The sequence below is a fragment of the Macaca thibetana genome, chromosome 2 (genome assembly GCF_024542745.1).
Source record: "Macaca thibetana thibetana isolate TM-01 chromosome 2, ASM2454274v1, whole genome shotgun sequence".
Classification (NCBI taxonomy): domain Eukaryota; kingdom Metazoa; phylum Chordata; class Mammalia; order Primates; family Cercopithecidae; genus Macaca; species Macaca thibetana.
Window position 1 is genome coordinate 73,425,058 of NC_065579.1, and position 15,005 is coordinate 73,440,062.

Sequence of the window (15,005 nt, forward strand, 5' to 3'; positions counted from 1 at the left end):
GTTAGTTCCTTAAGGACAATAGCCATGAGTTGTATTTCTTTGCACCTATTAATACCCGGTACTGTCATTATAGGTCACAGATGTTCATAAATGTGTGACTGATGCTCAGGCAGGCCCATTCTGCAAAGCTCCAAGAGCAACTGTATTTCAAGGCAAATGAGGGAGAGCAACAGCAAAACATCCATGGTTCACATGTAACAAAGGGACTAAATCTGCTTGTCCTGTGAAGGAAATGAATACTCGAAGAGCCTGCCCAGGTAAGCAGATTCTGTTATTGACCTAAAGTTCATTGTCACAGGGGCATTTCTGGTAAAGCCCTCAGCTTAGGACTGCCAAAATAAGAATGTGCATTCGGCCAGGTGCTGTGGCTCACGCCTGTAATCCCAGCACTTTGGGAGGCCCAGGTGGGCGGGAGTTTGAAATCAGCCTGACCAATATGGTGAAACCCCATCTCTACTAAAAATACAAAATTAGCTGGCCATGGTGGCACACGCCGGTAATCCCAGCTACTCGGGAGGCTGAGGCAGGAGAATTGCTTGAACCCGGGAGGTGGAGGTTGCAGTGAGCCGAGATCGCACCATCACACTCCAGCCTGGTAACAAGAGCACAACTCTGTCTCAAAAAAAAAAAAAGAAAAAGAAAAAGAAAAAGAAGAATGCACATTAGCCAGTAAAGAACATGATAATATGACAGTGAGAGTGAAATGGAAAAAATATTCCTTAGAGCAAAGAATGCAATGCACTTATTTTAGGAGGTAAAACTCAAGTCACCAGTTATAGAACAATCAACCCTTCGTCCTATCCCAACCTTAATGTTTAGGTCAGTTTCTTGGGTAGGAGGCTGCGACAGACATTACTGTTACACACCAGTACCTGCCATTCTCCTCCTCTCCCTGGATTATCTTTTTGAATTTAGGTGGCCTTGTGACTTGCTTTGGCCATCAAAATGTTTGGCCATCAAAATGTGGAATTGAGGTGTGACAATCCTAGGCAGAAGCATTTAAGAGCCAGTGCCTAGTTTTTGCAGCTGTCTTCCCTTGCTGCAGCAATCATGGGAGCAGATGTTCAGTTAGAGATGCCGCAACGTTGGAGCAGGGAGACGGAGTGCATTCACTCAAAGTATACTTACTGAGCACCAACCATGTGCGAAGCATTGTTAGACACTGGGGATATACTAGTGCGCAAGGCAAGGTCTCTGACCTCATGGACATTCCTGTCTGGCAGGGCAGACATCTATTTTCAACTTAAATATAAGTCATTATTTAATTCTGGCTGTGATTCATGTTATGAAGACAGTAGAACTTGTCCAGAGAGCACATAATACAGGCATCCCGAGGCCTGAGGTTCAATGGGAAGGTTGATTTAAGAACAAATAGGAGGGGCCAGTTAAAGACTATTCCAGGCTGAGGTTCTGCGTCAGGGAGGGGTACAGCGAATCTGAAAAAGAAAAGGCCAGTGTGGCTGGACGAGAGAAAGTGGGGAAACAGTTCATGAGACTTGTGAAACATGTAGAAGCCAGATTGTGTGGGGCCTGTGGGCTCTGTTAAAGAGTTCAATCTTTTACTCCAAAACTGACTTGGGTATCCTTGAAACAATGAATGGTCACTTACCACCCTCCTGTTATATTTTCCTTTATCCCAGCAGCCCTTGTGGAGTGGCACAGAGCTCTTCCCAGTTGGGAAAGAGTTAAGCAAGTTGAGAGGTTGAGCATATACCCTTGCGAAGAGGTCAGCAAGGGGCCTATCCCATTCCTCCCGTAGCAACCACGACCTTCTACCATCCCAGTGATGTGCTGGCTACAGCAGGGAAGCATGGCTGGGACTGCACACTCCATGGAGCTGGTGGGAGCCCTGCCCTCCTGAGTGGGGCTGCAGCCACCCAAACTGCAGTTGTGTATCTGAGCCTCCCTGTGCTCTTGGAGGGGGCTAGGAGTAGGCAGGATCTGCCTGCCCGGGTGCAGCAGCAACTGCCCGACCTGCGGCTACAGAGCTGGGCCTCCTGCTCCACAGAGCAGGCAGGAGCCAGGGACAAGCAGGAACCCTACCCCTTCCGAGTTCGCAGGAGCAGCCACCCTCCCAGGTGCAGGACCTGGGCATCTTTGCAGCCTGCAGGCACCAGGCTCCCACTGCCTGGTGCCTCTGTGGTCCCAGCACTTACTGTGATCTCAGAGTGGGGTTGGGGCCATGAATGGCAGTGGGAGGCAGATTGATTCCTGGGCAGAAGGGGGCAGGTCCTCGGTAAGGCCCCATGTTCAGGCCAGGGAGGGCCTGAAGGCTGGGCGCTTGGGCTGCCAGTCCTATGGACTAGAGTGGAGACTTGGAGTGCCTTTTCCGGACCCACCCATGGCTGCCCCTGGACCAATCAGCATGCACTTCCTCCCCTCCGAGGTCTGTAAAAGCCCTAGGCTCAGCCAGAGCAGGGCAGAGGAAGGCCAGAAGGTGAAGAGGGCAGAGAGACAGACACATCAACCAGCTGCAGAAAGGAGTTACCCTCTCTGCGGAGAGCTGCAGAGATGACCGGCCTGCCAAGAGGAGCCACCTTCTCCAGCGCCTCCTCTCTGCTGAGAGCCGAACATTCAACAGGATGACCTGCCTACAGAGAGGAGCTACCCACTGTGGGTCTCCAACACTAAATAAAACTCCTCTTCATCTTCTTCACCCTTCACTTGTCTGCATACCTCATTCTTCCTGGAGGCAGGACAAGAGCTCAGGTCAAGGTGCCACCAGCCACAGAGGTTTCTGGCCAGAAAATCAGTACCCCAAATATCCCATAACACCACGGTATTGGCAGCAATCTTTGGCAGAGACCAGGAATCACTGGCTAGCTTAGTAAAAGAGAATTGCCACATGTATTAAATAGCTGTGGAATCATGGAGAAATGGATTCTAAGTTGTCTTTCCAGGAAGAACTCCCAAAGCCACCCCACATAACTGTGCTACCCAGAAAGCTGTGGCCCTGTCATAGTGAGGACACTGCCTGTTGAAACTAGAAGTAGTGTCACAGCTGCTGGCTCAAAATCACAGACATCAGGAAATTGGATGTCATGTGACCTGCTTGTCACCCTATGTACCTCAGTTGCAAATTCAAGGCTTGCATAAATGTGAAGGATCAGGAGAATCTAAATCACTTCCTGAACCTAGCTTCAAGTGAGGCTGGGAAAAGTCATTTTAACTTTGTAGTCTCTGCAGTAGGGAAAACCTACTAGAAGGGGATTGAAATTCAGTGTATAATTTATTGTGTTCATCACACCACATATCAGAGGAACCAAGGTTGACAAGTGGGATCCCCACTTTGGAAGGTCTTCTTTCACTTTAGCTCTTCAAAATCCTATGCTAACCTAGTGACACTCTCCTTATCTTCCTATCGTATTTTTCCCTATCAAAAATAAAACCACTGTGAAACATGTATTTCTCCACCTCTTTAGCATTTGATTAAAGCATATGCCTTTCTGTTTTTCTATGCCTTGCTTTGGGAACATTAGAAACTCTTAAAAGGGTGACTTCTTCATCACAGATGAGCTCTGTTGGAACCCAGCACTGTGTAATATTCATATACATTCTTATACATATATTACTCGTCTCACTGAGCTCCTGTATAATGCAGTTGTTCTAGACTGTTGTGAGAAGGTTTAAAAGGCAGCTAGGTAATGCAATAGGAATAAGCTATGTTGAATCTTGCTTAAAGGCCAGAGGAGGGTAGATATGAGAAGTGACAACGTGCTAGCAGCCCTCGCTCGCTCTCGGCGCCTCCTCGGCCTCAGTGTCCACTCTGGCCGCGCTCGAGGAGCCCTTCATCTCACCGCTGCGCTATGGGGGCCCCTCTCTGGGGCTCGCCGAGGGTGGAGCCCACTCCCTCTGCCCGCAGGGAGGCGTGGAGGGAGAGGCGCAGGCGGGAACCGGGGATGTGCGCGGGGCAGCGGGGGTTCCCGGTGGGCCCCACGTTCGGGGCAGCCGGCGCCTTGATCAGGGCTGGATCCCGTGTGTGGACTGCCGTTCCCTCTTGGCCGGGTCGTTCGCCACGATGGCGGTTCTTCCTCTCTTTCTTGCTTTCCCTCTTTTCCTCTTGGTCTGGGACGAGCTCCTTCAGGCTAGATGCCGCAAAATCCCCCAGGGAGTGCCAGGGAGAGGTAAAGCTGGCTGGACTTCTGGGACTGGTGGGGACTTGGAGAACTTTTGTGTCTAGCTAAAGGATTGTAAACACACCAATCAGCACTCTGTATCTAGCTAAAGGTTTGTAAACACACCAATCAGCTCCCTATCAAAACGGATCAATCAGCTCTCTGTAAAATGGACCAATCAGCAGGATGTGGGTGTGGTCAGATAAGGGAATAAAAGCAGGCTGCCAGCTCCCCCAGCGGCAACGGAGTTGGGAGATTTTCCTCCCCGTTGGAGCTTCATTCTTTCAGTCCTCACAATAACTCTTGCTGCTGCTCACTTTTTGGGTCCACATCGCCCCCCGGAGGTCTGTAGCTTCACTCTTAAAGCCAGTGAGATCACGAACCCACAGGGAGGGATGAACAACTCCAGACGTGCCACCTTTATGAACTGTAACTCTCACTGCCAAGGTCTGTAGCTTCACTCCTGAAGTCAGCGAGACCACGAACCCACCAGGAGGAGGAAACTCCAGACACATCATCTTTAAGAACTGTAACACTCACTGCGAGGATCCGTGGCTTCATTCCTGAAGTCAGCGAGACCAAGAACTCACCAATTCCGGACACAGACTTCATAGTTCTCTGGGTTCGTATCTTTTTCTGTGATTACAGTTAAAAGGTACAGTACCCTTAAAACTCTGATTTCCTCTGCCTTTACCTTGGGCAGCATTTGTGATAAGGATGTATTTAGCTAGGCCTTTGATTTTCAGGATTTTGTGAGTCCTGATGTTTTGGCATAGGGCATATGGGAGGTTATATCCAGGTGAGGAAAATGTGACCATCTAAACCCTTATCAAGGCTTTTTCTTTTCTTTTCTTTTTTCTTTTTTTACTTTTTTTTTTTAAAGACAATCTTCCTCTATTGCCAGGCTGGAGTGCAATGGCGTGATCTTGGCTGACTGCAACTTCTCAACTCCCTGGTTCAAACTATTGTCTGGCCTCAGCCTCCTGAGTAGCTGGGATTACACCAGCTGCGCCACCACGCCCAGCTAGTTTGTGTAGTTTTAGTAGAGACAGGGTTTTACCATGTTGGCCAGGATGGTCTCCTGACCTCATGATCCACTTGCCTCGGCCTGTCAAAGTGGTGGGGTTACAGGCGTGAGCCACCGCACCCGGACGTATATGGAGGTTTTTAAAACTCGAATGCGCTCACTTTGTTACAATCTGCCGATAAGGAGACAAGTTCAATAGAAGAGGCAACTGAGGATGAACATCTCCGAGATGGGAGTTGCATACCACACAGGCAGGCTGCTTATTCTATCTTCTGTAATAACTCACTGTGTAAAAAAGGATGCACGGCTGCATGAGGACTAGAGAGGACTAACTGTTAAGGGTGGTGGACACGGCCAGGAAGGACTGAAGCTATGGCATTGATGCACTTAAGATTCTGCACTGAAGACTGGTCTTTGCCCTGTATTACCTTGGGACCTCAGAGAGGACTTGAAGTACAAAAGGGAGAGGGCCCCATAGCAAAGAGAAACCATTATTCCTGCCCGACTGGCACTTATTTCTAGAACTTCTCATGGGCATTCAAATAGCCCTGGTGGAGTGTGGTGGCTCACACCTGTAATCCCAGCACTTTGAGAGGGCAAGGCAGGCAGATCACTTGAGGTCAGGAGTTTGAGACCAGCCTGGCCAACATGGGCAGACCCCCATCTCAACTAAAAATACAAAAAAAAAAAATTAGCTGAGTGTGGTGGCAGGCACCTGTAATCTCAGCTACTTGGAAGGCTGAAGCAGGAGAATTGCTTGAACCCAGGAGGCGGAGGTTGCAGTGAGCCGAGATGGTGCCACTGCATTCCAGCCTGGGTGACAGAGCAAGATTCTATCTCCTAAATAAATAAATAAATAAATAACCCTAATGATTGAGAATATTAGAGCAAATGCCAGCTACCTAATAGTTGTTATGGTGGTGATGATGAATATGATGATGATATAAAAATCCAACATTTGTATATACCAGACATTATAATGAGCAGCTGACATACACCATCTCATTTAATCATCGCATTATATTATTCCATGTTATATAAGAAGATATTGAGGCATACAGCCCATAGATATTGAGGATCCCACAAATAGCAAGTTGTTGCTTGAGGAAATCCATGCTCAAATTCGCCCCATAACACTTGCTACTTAACTATTTTTCCTCTCGTGGAAAACGTGAGATTTGAAAATTGTAACTCTTGTCTATGAAAATTACACAAGTTCACCAATATCTATCCCAGAAAGATAATATATTACAACAAATTAAACTATTGTGAAACTCCTGTGAGATATATTCCACTTAGTCTTCTCCTTAACAGTAAAGACTTGAGAAGGAGCTACCAGGTCACTGAATTGGTCCCAGGGTAGGTTATGGAGTCAAGAAAGGGTAATTATTTCTGCCAATTGTTTCTGCCTCAGGGAGATTATTTTTAAAAGGCAGAATCATGCCTTGAAGCGGCACCTGGATATGAACAAAACCTTTGTTCAGGTCTCCCTAAAGTGGAGGATTTGGAATTCCTTGGCCACCTGTAGAAGAGGAGATGTCTCTCTGACAGGGGAATAGAATCAATGTGGATAAGGCCTGAGCGTTTTTCAGAACTCATTTAGGTAGTATGTTAGCTGGCTCAGGCTGCTGTAACAAAATATTGCTGACTGGGTGGCTTAAACAACAAATGTATTCATCACAATTGTGAAAAACGTAAGATCTTGGACTCACATTCTCCACAATTGTGAAGTTAATTGCTAGTTAAGTGGTAAGTATTATAAGGGCAAATTTGAGCATGGATTTTCTCAAGCAACGACTTGCTATTTGTGTGATCAGGACTCATAAAATACTGAAAACCGAAGGCCTGTTGACCAAGGTGGGGTTTGTTTCAGGTAAGGCTTCTCTCCTCAGCTTGCAGCGACTGCCTTCTCGCTGTGTCTTCACATGGCCTTTCCTCTGTGTGCACACAATGCCCAGCTACTTTTTGCATTTTTAGTAGAGACGGGGTTTTACCACGTTGGCCAGGGTGGTCTCCATTTCTTGAACTCGTGATCCGCCTGCCTCGGCCTCCCACAGTGCTGGGATTACAGGCGTGAGCCACCAGGAGCGGCTTTTGAGAGCTTTTTACATATTTCCTCATGGGGCCCCCAGAGAAAGTGAACCACCACTGCCCATTAGGAGTAACCACCTCTCTGACACATATCCGGGACTGGCTTTTCCTCTTTCTGTTTCATTCTTCCCTGTCCCCAAATCAACTGCAAGTCTTCAAGCCCAAATTAAGACATATCTCCCCAAAGAAAACTGTTTAAACTTTTTTTTTCTTTTACTTTCTTCATTAAAGCACTTACCCCTTTGTTTCAGGGTTAATTATTGATGGAAAAAAGGTTAATTCTAGTTCTATACCTATTAGTCATGTAACTTCTGCACTAAACTAATGGGATGAAATTAACCGTGATTGAGTGGAAACAGAAGGAATTCAAAATAACTCCTGGAGTGTGGGCAAGAAGAGATTTTACTCTGGCTTTCAATATATTTTATTTTATTTTTTTCTCACTAGGAAGACATACAGTTAATCTCAAGAGCCAATGCACAATCAAAGACTGCTGACTTTTGGAGGCCAAGGCGGGTGGATCATGAGGTCAGGAGATCAAGACCATCCTGGGTAATGCGATGAAACCCCATCTCTACTAAAAATACAAAAAATTAGCCAGGTGTGGTGGCGGGCATCTGTAGTCCCAGCTACTAGGGAGGCTGAGGCAGGAGAGTGGTGTGAACCCGGGTGACAGAGCTTGCGATGAGCCGAGATTATGCCACTGCACTCCAACCTGGGTGACAGAGCAAGAGTCTGTCTCAAAAAAGCAAACAAACAAAAAAACCTACTGACTTTTTTGTTTCTTAACTAGGCTTTATATAGTTTGTACATTAAATGAAGCTAGAACTTTTCTAGCAATGCAGTCACTCCCAAATTCTGGCTAGCAGCAATATCATTTATGCACAAGAGTGAGGTTTCTGCTACTTAATTCGATTAAATTAATCCAGTAGCTTGGGCATGAGGGAAAACCATGTTCTGCCCTAAAAGGGCTCTTAATGACTGTTTTCATCCAGGAAAACAGTGGAAACTGTGCTGCCATTCAAGAAATGTGTTGACAGGGGACTGTTTCATTTATTGCTAAGGCAATTCTAAGTGTCATTTAGTAGGTTGATTTTCAGAGCAGTCTGTGTCGTAATAAAGATTTTTAACATCTAGTATTCATACATTCTTTAAGGCTTGGGGACAAATATCAATTAAATATACAAATGATCCTTATCATCTTTGGCACATATCCATTTTATTTTATTTTATTTTATTTTTATTATTATTTTTTTTTTGAGGTGGAGTTTCACTCTGTCGCCAGGCTGGAGTGCAGTGGCACAGTCTCGGCTCACTGCAACCTCTGCCTCCCAGGTTCAAGTGATTCTGCTTTAGCCTCCAGAGTAGCTGGGACTACAGGCATGCGCCACCATACCCAGCTAATTTTTGTGTTTTTAGTAGAGACAGGGTTTCACTATGTTGGCCAGGATGGTCTTGATCTCTGACCTCGTGATCCACCCGCCTCAGCCTCCCAAAGTGCTGGGATTACAGGTGTGAGCAATGCGCCTGGCCCTCTCACTAATTTTTTAAATAGTTATTTTTTATTTAAAAAAAAATGCTACTTATGGCTGGGCGCAGTGGCTCACACCTGTAATCCCAGCACTTTGGGAGGCTGAGGCGGGCTGATCACGAGATCAGGAGATAGAGACCATCCTGGCTAACATGGTGAAACCCAGTCTCTACTAAAAATACAAAAAAATTAGCCGAGTGTGGTGGTGGGTACCTGTAGTCCCAGCTACTCGGGAGGCTGAGGCAGAAGGATGGCATGAACCCGGGAGGCAGAGCTTGCAGTGAGCCGAGATCATGCCACTGCACTCCATCCTGGGCAACAGAGTGAGACTCTGTCTCAAAAAAAAAAAAAAAAAAAAGAAATTACTTATGTCAACATGTAATGGATTTATTATGAGTTGATATTTTTAAAATTTGTTTTAATTTCTAATGTAGTAGATATTGATAGACATACCTTTTTTTTTTTTTTTTTTTTTTTTGAGACAGGGTCCCACTCTGTCACCCAGGCTGCAGTACAGTGGCATGATCATTGCAGCCTCTACCTCTTGGGCTCAAGCTATCCTCCCACGTCAGCCTTCCCATGTAGCTGAGACTACAGGCGCACACCACCATACCCAGCTAATGTTTTTAATTTTTTTAGAGATGGGTCTCACTGTGTTGCCCAGGCTGGTCTTGAACCCCTGAGCTCAAGTGACCCACTTGCCTTGGCCTCTCTAAGTGCTGGGACTACAGGTATGAGCCACTGCACCTGGCCAACATACCTATTTAAAAAAAGGGTTTCGTTTGTTTGTTTGTTTCTTGGCACTCAGTATATTTTAAGAGTAAAAATGGATCCTGAGATCAAAAAGTTTTAAGAGTCATTGGTATAAGGAAAATAGCAGTGACTTTGAATTGAGACAGTCCCGCCACTTAACTAGCCATTTCTCCACATACCCCATCCCAATATGCACACACTGTAAACATACACATACACGCACCAATCAAGCTCTTTCTCATCCCCTACTTAAGCAAAACATAAACAATTTAGTTTAACAAATGAATATTGACTCAACAAAGCGATTAAAAGAAAAAAATTCCCCAACTGAGTAATTACAATGGACTGAATGTTTATATCCCCCCAATGTTCATATGTAGAAATCCTAACTCCTAAGGCAATGGTATTTGAAAATAGGGTCGTTGTCTTCATTAATAGGAAGACATTATAAAATAAGTCTCGGAGAGGTCGCTAATTTCTTTCCTATGTTTAAAGACACAGAATAACTACCATTTGTAACTCTAAAGGGGTAGGTTATATGTATTCACATTTATTTATATATGCATAAAATATCTCTAAAAATATACAAGAGAGCAGTAACACTGATTGCCTTTGAGGACAGAAGTTGGAGTTGAAGGACAGAAATGAAGGAAGATCTTGGAATTTTGAACCATGTGAATATATTATATACTCAAAACATAAAGTACAAATTTTAAAAAGCCAGCACAAATCCGTCTTCTTTCCAAAGTATCCCCAGACACTCATCCAGATCCACATAGTCCAACTGACGTTTGATTGTTGTGTCCTTTTTCGTGGAACTCATCTTTCTCTACCACATCAGAAGTTCTTTGAATGAAATGACCACCTGCATACTTGTAAGTCTTAGAGTTCCCTGTTTTACTTAACACAGTACTGGGCATAAAGCAAATGCTCAATAAAATGTATTTATTAACTGGTAAGAGCTTGCTCCCAAGGGACTGAAATCCTAGTACTGTGCCAACTTTCCATAGCAAGTTGCTTTTTGTGATGAAAATACATGGGACTGGGTCAGCCAAGGGGAAAACCTGGCACATTCTGATGAGCAGAGGAGAAATACACACACAAAAACCTCTTTTTAAAATGTTTGATACTTTATATTTGAAAAAAAAAAATCACAGAAGCAGTCATCACAGGAGAGGTAAATTCTTGCTGGACTCCCTACAAGTATTTTATAGTTTAGAACCATTTTTACTTGTTTACATAATAGAGGGAGCATGGTGATCTTTCCAACACGGGAGCCTCTAAGAACCTCATCCAGTTGGAAATCAAATGAATTGGGGGATTTTCCGTAATAATGTAATTCCTATGTCTCTTTTCTTGGGTACATTGGTGATGCTGAGTGTTTGCAGAACATTCATTTAGAATTCCAAGGTGTTGTATACCTGAAACAGTAGCAGTAATGGATCAGCGTCACATGATTGAAGATCTGTTCGGCCTTCCTTTCAGGTGAGGATGACTGTGATAACATAAAGGGGCTTTCGGTTTCAGCTTGGGCCTTTTGTTTCCAATTTTGAGAGCTAAACTTTTGGAATAGATCCCTAATATAGATCCTAAAATGTGTCCATTTTTATTTATTTATTATTATTTTTTTAGAGACAGGCAGAGTCTTGGTGTGTTGCCTAGGCTGGGCTTGAACTCCCGGGCTCAAGGGATCCTCCAACCTCAGCCTCCTGAGTAGCTGTGACTATTGGCACATGCCACAGCCCCTGGCTCAAATTTTGTACTTAGTAAAAGATACTTGGCATCACAAAAACAGGGCTTAAATGCTAGCATAGAAAGAAAATCGATAGTTGAGATGATTTCCCATCAGTTGAAGAGGCTGTCACCCAAAAGTTGCAAAGTATCGCTGCCTGTGTCCTTCCAGTCAAGGGGAAGACACTACTGATTCACACAAAATGTCATCAACAAGATGTTCTGCTTCCCAGGCCTATTTGCATTCTTACAGGGTCAACAATGCTTGATTCAAATAAAAGACTACCTGAGGGTAGAATTTCAGATGATGAACCATTTAGAGTTTTCTATTTTCTCTTAAAGATTATCCACTCTCTGTTTCCTCCAGCTCTTAACTTTCTTTAATACAATTGCAAATTCAAATGATGAAAGTTTGCATGTTTAAACTTAGAAATTGCCAGAAGAGAAATTTTTGTTTTATTCAAATTTGCTTTTTAAACATTTAGAAAAGAGAAGCAGGGAATTGTGATCACCAGTTGCAAAACCAAATGCTGTTTTTTTGTTTTCAAGAACAAAAGACTTTTTTGTTGGAAACATCAGAGTTGATTTTTATGTTTGCGTACATTAGGGAGATATGACAGGTTTCTTGCATAAATCACCATTACATCTCACACCAGCCTTTCTGATGTTTCATAATTTTCGAAACATATTTCAGAGTTATTGGCAAGAACAAAACTTTGCAATTTAAATGGATTATCACAACAATTTGACAATTTTCCTCATGTTTTAAACTGAAAGTCATAGAAACAAACAGAGGATATCTCCCACTTGTGATGGAGCAAAATCTTTTCTTGAGTCTTTGAGAGTTTGTCTCAACCAGATCACTCAGGTCCTTTAGTCCCTAAGTCATAAATATGTTTATCCTTTAGCTTAGTTTATTAACATAGATGAAAAAGCACTTTCAGAAATTTGCCTTATTATTCTAAATTAAAGCTGACTCCCTTCTTTAAAAAGCTGCACTTTTGTAACTTCAGGTGTTTCCTTCTCAGAGAGAAGATGTATATGATTCTGTTTCCCCACCTATGAGGTCAGCCTGTGTGCCTCCTCTCCTGAACGATCATTACCCGACTTGGGCCTGCTCACCAGATTGTTGGATGTTGAAAGGACCTGGTCTGGGGCCAGGACACTTTAGGAATCTCTGCTGTGCTCATGCCAAACCTGGCAGGAAACCAGGCTGAGTGCTCCAGGCCCCAGTGCTAGAGGCCAAAAGACCAGATCCTTCTGTGATGCCTGGCTCCTCACCAGGCAAAGTTGCGGGGGCAGGCAAGGGGATGCTTTCTTCCATTGCTGAGTTTCTGTCGCCGCTCTCTTGTGTTGGTTGAGAGAGCTGTATCCAGTGATCTTCTATGTGGCTACCATTTCTAAAACATTGTTTATTTCATCGTTTAAAATTTATATTTGGGGGTGTTTTATCACATACATAGCATATTTAATCACAGTTCATGTGCATAAATACATAAAGTTTATAAATATGTAAAGGAATTAATGTATAAAAATATTTTCTGAAGAGAATTCCCAATCAAAAAAGTATGGATACCACTGTTCTATGAGCAAAAGTTCTAGAAAAGGTTTCTATGCCCTTTTTCCCAGAAGCAATTAAAAAGCTTATTTCTGAGACACAAGAACCAACTTGAAACAGCTCCAGGTAGCCAAAGATAGGATAATTTGAACATTAATACAATGGATTGAAACATACTAAATAAATTTAAAATTGATACATTCATAGTGCTTTTAAAATAAACACCTTGGTCATCTTTAAAGGATGTTAATAAACCAATTAATTATTCTGAAAAGAATCAAACATTGAACCTTTCTTGTGTGAGCTGTACCCTAGGTTACCAAATATTTAATGAGGGAAATTTCATTCCCCCTCCCTCACTCCCTTTCCACACACAAACATACACAAAGAATAATAGAATATCATCATTTGGCAAATCTCAAATAAGATACAGGTATGACTTTCAGTAGCCACTAACATCACAGGAAGAGAACCGAAGATGACGTGCATCCTGATGGAAGATCCAACACCACCTGTGAGACTATTCTGCCAAAAACTCAAACCCGAATCAGATCAAGCATCTAAACCTAATAAGCAAGTTTTAGGAAATACAGAGGCCTGCGGAACACCATGGAGTAGGATAAGCCAAACCAGACTGTGGCAGACTCAACTGGAAAGATAACCTGTTTATTAAGCAAATACACTTCAAGACAAAAGCAGCGGGAAGAAAACCTGTAGCTTAAAAGAAACTCAAGACACATAAGCCAAGCAACTTGTGGACCTTTTTTGGATTCTCATTCAAACCAAATTTTTAAAAAATTATAAGGCAATCGGGGAAGTTTGAACACTGGATAACAGGTAATTATTATTTTTTGACACCGAGTCTCTGTCCCCCAGGCTGAAGTGAAGTGGCGCAGTCTCGGCTCACTGCAACCTCTGCCTCCTGGGTTCAAGCAATTCTCATGCCTCAGCCTCCTGAGTGGCTGGGATTACAGGCGTGTGCCACCACACCCAGCTGATTTTTGTATTTTTAGTAGAGATGGAGTTTTACCACATAGGCCAGGCTGGGTCTTGAACTCCTGATCTCAGGTGATCCACCTGCCTCGCCTCCCAAAGTACTGGGATTACAGATAACAGGTAATATTAAACGTTGTTAAAAGTTTTAGGTTATAATTTTATGGTAATTTTTTTATGTCTTTCTCTTTTAGAAACTCTAAAGTATTTGTGGATGAAATAATTACCATAGCTGGCACTGGCTTCTGTATACTCCGGTGTGGGGAAGGTGAAAGGTGTGCCTTCTGTAGTCTTAGAAGGTATGGGTGAAACAAGAGTGGGCACAATTTTCTGATGGTTGTAGCTACATAATTTGTATATTCAGGGTTATTGTTCCATTCTGTCTCCCTTCATATACGTCTGGAATTTTTCAAGGTTTTTCTAAAGGCTTATGTCCAACAGCCATCCTCCTTTGTATTTCTAAAGCACACTAGAGAAAATGCTTCTCAGAATCAAGAATTCCAAATGCTGTAGTGGAATCCAGTAACAAAACTAGTTTGAAGGGACCCATGAATCACTGCTGCAGTCTCGCCTCTGAGGAAAAGTCAAGAAAAAGGGAAAGGCAGCCTTAATGACCTTCATGATTGTCTTATGCAGGATTTCCAGTGTTGAAAGGGAAATTCTATAGCATTTAGTGCTCTCAATTAAATATTTCATGCAGGAGCCATAAGGTGTTGTTGAAAGAAATGAAACCTTGTGTGCCCAGTTTCCTGACATCTGCTAAGGCACATCCTCCTCTGGACCCCACCTTACATCTGGAGGATGGGCCAGGGCAGCAATACCGGAGATCAGGTTCAATGAATCTTTTCGTTGAAATATATATACAAAAGGAGGTGACTGAGTTTTTGTTGTTTTTAAGTTTTTTTGTTTGTTTTTTGAGATGGAGTCTCACTGTGTCACCCAGGCTGGAGTGCAGTGGCGTGACCTCGGCTCACTGCAACCTCTGCCTCCCGGGTTCAAGCGATTCTCCTTCCTCAGCCTCCTGAGTAGCTGGGATTACAGGCATGTGCCACCACGCCCAGCTAATTTTTATTTTTAGTAGAGATGGGGTTTCACCATGTTGGCCTGGCTGGTCTCAAACTCCTGACCTCACGTGATCCACCCATCTCAGCCTCCCAAAATGCTGGGATTACAGGCGTGAGCCACTGTGCCCAGCCGTGACTGAAT

The 15,005-nt window shown here is 43.7% G+C and overlaps 1 protein-coding gene across 42 annotated transcripts in view; it reads left to right on the plus strand.

The window, feature by feature from the left end:
- SEC62 (SEC62 homolog, preprotein translocation factor) overlaps positions 1-15,005 on the plus strand; it is a 332,886-nt gene that overhangs the window by 211,175 nt on the left and 106,706 nt on the right. The window contains exon 1 of one of the 42 annotated variants that reach the window (XM_050779994.1): positions 2,223-2,226. The exons of 37 other annotated variants lie outside the window; for them this stretch is intronic. The gene's annotated coding sequence lies outside the window, so the exon portion shown is untranslated. Of the gene's footprint in view, positions 1-2,222; positions 2,227-6,692; positions 6,697-10,833; positions 10,838-12,542; positions 12,548-14,060; positions 14,065-15,005 lie in introns of those variants that run through there. 4 more of the 42 variants (XM_050780029.1, XM_050780010.1, XM_050779995.1 and 1 more) reach the window with 4 other exon arrangements.